This window comes from Micropterus dolomieu, linkage group LG01 (assembly GCF_021292245.1).
Source record: "Micropterus dolomieu isolate WLL.071019.BEF.003 ecotype Adirondacks linkage group LG01, ASM2129224v1, whole genome shotgun sequence".
NCBI lineage: Eukaryota > Metazoa > Chordata > Actinopteri > Centrarchiformes > Centrarchidae > Micropterus > Micropterus dolomieu.
Genome location: NC_060150.1, coordinates 30151453 through 30155985, shown reverse-complemented (window position 1 = coordinate 30155985; position 4533 = coordinate 30151453). Strand labels below are relative to the sequence as shown.

Below are 4533 nucleotides of genomic sequence, written 5' to 3'. Positions count from 1 at the left end.
GGGAACCAGCAGATGGCAGTATTTGTTTTGCCATCTGCTGGGACCCAATGACCAGGATTTCTGTTTCGTCTGAGTTCAGCTGGAGGAAATTATTTGACATCCATTTTTTAACTTCACAAAGGCAGTTGTTAAGTGAACTCAGCATTCCAGGGTCTGTGGATCTGACGGGCAAGTGCATTTGTGTGTCATCAGCATAAATAAGAAATGAAATACCATGTTTATGGATAATATGTCCAAGGGGAAGCAGATACATCCATCCATCCATCCATCATCAACCGCTTATCCTGCGTACAGGGTCGCGGGGAGGCTGGAGCCAATCCCAGCTGACATCGGGCGCAAGGCGGGGTACACCCTGGACAGGTCGCCAGTCCATCACAGGGAAGCAGATACAAGGAAAACAAAATGGGTCCTAAGACCGACTTTGTGTGCAGCTAGCATAAAACATTAACGCTGTTTAACGTTAACGTTAACTTACAACAATGTTGTAACGTTAGTTTCCAACAGCACCAATTGACAGCACCTGTCTCCTTTTTAGGTTAAATCTTTTCTTCACCCCTGGCTGAGAGCCCGGGATTAATAGGGTAAGTTAATGTATTTTTTTCCGGCTTTGATTTGATTTTCAAATCTTGGCTATAGTTGAGCATAACGTTATAAAGTTATGATAGGTAAGTTAAGTGTTTAAAAAATCTAAAGAATTTTCATCTGACATTAATCAAAACGTAAATTCCTTATGACAAATAAGGTCTATGGGCGGGAAATCGCCTCTCTCCGTGTCTTTTCATTGACTTTGTATGAAATCACACCGCGGTAATATGGTTGAGGAGCAGTTCCTGATTCATTCTGGATATTTATTTGGGGCATTTTCCGAGGGATATAGTGTGCTATGTTAAGCTTACCAAGTGTTTACCCTCAGATTTCTGTCAGGAGCTGTAAGAAATGTTATTTGTTTTGTCTAGAGGCTGATGGTTCTCAGTAATAAATCAAATTTTACAGTTAAAAATTACAATGAGGTTCATGATATCAGTACACTGAGATGGCTGGCAGTGGTACAATCAGCATTACTCATTCTTTTTAATTTGCCTCACATTTTCTCATTGTTGCTGGCTTTGTACATAACGTTACTACCACTGGGGTTTGTTCCAAAATCACAATGCAGTGCAAACCTGTAACATTAGCAGAGCTGAGCTCCTGGGGTCATTTGTCATGCAGGGTAACGTTACCCACTGGGTCTTAAAATAATTTAAAAACTCATTGAATTTAATATTCTCAAAATAAGGCTCTTACATTTATTTACAAAGGTCTTTTTTTTTTGTTGTCCTTTTCATATGATTATATAGAGGTAACGTTACACATAACTGTCAAATGTATAAAATGTTTTGTGTGTTTAGACTACTTTTTACATTTTGTCTGACTTCTGGTCAGCTCTGCTGTACTAGTAACTTCACCACTGATTTGCGTACAGTGTTCTTTCATCCTTATTTTAGCAACTTTCACAGATAACATTCTGTTAATAGTATTTACTGTTCAATCTTGGAATATACTTTCAATGGATTTCTCAAACACAGTGGCCAAACAGATTAATTGGAAAAGAAATATTTTAAAGAAATGCTGACAAGAACTCTGTTGATCAGTAAGTATTTTAGTATACGTATTATATGTGGAGGTGACTAGTAGATGAGAACAAATTTTTATGTAAAATATATTTAAATAGTATATTTTAAGATATAAGGGATGCAACTTTAAATCCAAAAAAAATACTTTGATAGCGGTGCTGAAATAGACATGACAGCACCGGTTACTCACAGAATCACTTCCTCTTTGTAGGTTTGCCAGCAAAATAAAAGCACAAGAAGCTTGTTTGTGTAATGTTTTACTTGGAGTTGAATTGAGAGCTTTTACTTTGAAAATTTCTGAACGACATTAAAGAGTCTGTAGTCTGCTTGACACACCTCTGAAAGAGCCGTCAGTAAAACAATTCACCTAAATGTCCTCTGCCTGGAGATACTGGGGAAATGTTGGTACCCGCCAATGTCTATCCATGACCTGATACAGAATCCACACATAAATTTGTAATAAGACGCACTGAGATTTAAGGCTGATCCAATACAATCCAGATGTGATTTGATAATTGTTCAGTTCATAATCAGTATGATTTTTTATAATTCGTTATTCATGAGTGAAATTATTTGTGTTGAGTTACTAAATTAAATGCTATAGAAAATTAGGTCTAGGTTATTAGCTTGGCTTAGAGGTAATTTTCAGAATGTCTGTCAATGACAGCTCAACCAGTTGACTTTCTCTCTTAACAGAGGCGGTACGGAAGAACCAAGCTGCTAGCAGCGCATCGGACAACAAGATTAACCAGCACGCCATCTGCTGGTTCAACCTGGCCTCTGACCATGGAGGTGGCCGCAAAGAACGTGCCATGGCCAGAGAGGCATTAAGCGTGGTAAGTTTTAGATAAATCACCGTGCTAGTCTTTTGCAGCAACAGGGGCGTTTTTAGGATCTTGAAACATTGGGGGCTTAACCCAGCCCATAAAACTTCATATCGTCACATAATAATTGACCCACCCCAAAGTTAAGTCTGTAAAGCAGTAAACCAATAGTAAACATCCTCTACTTATATGGCACAACAAAACTCAAAATTACGATCACTTAGCAAATGACAAACTGAACCGACAGAGCGCTGACTACAATGGAGGCCATCTTCTCACGCTTTTACTACAGTCATGCCGGACTCACATGAGGGCTGGCTGCTCACCTGTACCCACGGTACAGGTCCATTGATTCTCTCAGTCACAAACGGATTGTTGACCTCTCAATCGCGCTGTGTAGGCTAGCGTTAAGCGCCACACGTCAATCTTTTCACGCAGTGAAGCACATGTTTTGTGATCTAGGCAACACACAAATCTGTCTGGGTTGTCTTATTTCACAGTTTGATACCCAAATGTATTTGCACAAGCATTGAAAAGGAGAGTTTTTCATGATGTGTCACCTCTAGGGCTGGACGTCTAATTGAAAAGTAATTGAAACCCAAATTCCGAGCTCTAACGGCTGTTATTTAGTTGTTTTATTGCCTGTTAAAATGTCCCCCAGTGTGTGTGTTTATGTACTTTCCCCTTAAAAAACTGTGTGTGTGTAGTCAGTGACTCCAAATTTAGGGGGAGTACGTCTGTTGTGTGCACGTCAACATTATCTTATCAGTTAACATTGACATTTGTGAGTCTAAAAAACCAACCCACCTACAATAGTTGAGCATGTTTGCGGTACAAGCCTGGTCAGTGAACTAGGAGGGCAAAAAAACCTAAATAATCATTCATTAGTTGTAATCGCGGTAAAATGTTCACTTAATTGGGATTTTGATTTTATGTCAAATCTTCCAGCCCTAGTCCCCTTTAAAATTACTAATCTCTGTGGATTTTATGTAATTTGTGATTGCCATTATCAGTTGAGTAATCACCCATTCTTTTATCCTTTGCAGAAATGAACACATCGGCCATCCCCCACTCTTCCACTACTGATGATTTGTTGGGTGTCATGTGAGGGTTATCGCATTCCCACTTCTCCACTTGCCTCATCAATGTTTCCCGTAAAGCCACCAAACAATGTGTATGAACATTTTACAGTTTTTTCTGGGTTTCACATGACTAGTTGGAGTTGGATATTGTATTTTGGCTATAAAATCTTTGTTATTTATACCATGGTCATGGAAAATGGTTAAAATCTAAATGGCTGGCAGTAATCATCTATCAAGACAAACTAATCGCTTGTCGCTAATTAAAACGTTATCTTGTGTGTTTAGGCCGTAGAATCTCGTGTGTCTCCTGGCTTTAGCTTTATATGTAGAGTATGGTATCATGAGTGTGGTATCTATCTTCTCATCTCTCTCAGGGAGAAAGAAATCTTACTTTCTTACCATCATCATTATTAATGGTACACTACACTATGCAAGACTGATAGCAATGTCAATGTATTGAGCTTTTTAACTAAGCCACACCGTTGCTATTATTAGAGTTTAATACTTCTGCATTCATTTAAAAATAACACCTGTGTCATAGGTGTGTGGTTACTGTACGGTTACTAGAAACTAATTGTCACCTGCAAGTCAACTGGAGTGAAGTTTCTTGTTCCTACAGTTGTTAAAGACAGAAATGAGCTGTAAAATGTGTTTATTAGATTGAATGTTAGTTTGGCAATTATCTACTTTGTTTTAAGTTTCTGTTCTCTCTTTTTATCTCAAACATTTCAAATAAAAATTCAAATGTGTATTTTAAATAAAATTTCAAATGTGTCACTCATCCGTTCTATCACTTTCTTTGTTGAAATTCTGTGTAGGACAAATAGAAACAGTCTTACAGAGTGTAACAGTAGTTTTGACTGTCCATGCTTTTTAAATTCAAAAGAAAAAAGTCATCGAGTTTAAAATGCAAGGAAAAAGAAAACGAAAGTAAAACAAGAAATCTTAGTGTACCTTAGTGATATACAAGTCACTATTTGTTATACATTATATAGACCAGCTCCTGCCATAAGT

At 37.9% G+C, this 4533-nt stretch overlaps 1 long non-coding RNA gene across 1 annotated transcript; it reads left to right on the top strand.

The window, feature by feature from the left end:
- Nucleotides 1–442: 442 nt before the first annotated feature.
- LOC123977285 lies at nt 443–4281 on the top strand. Its single transcript, XR_006826622.1, has 3 exons — nt 443–581; nt 2310–2449; nt 3484–4281. It is a non-coding gene; the product is annotated as an uncharacterized LOC123977285 (long non-coding RNA).
- Nucleotides 4282–4533: the final 252 nt, after the last annotated feature.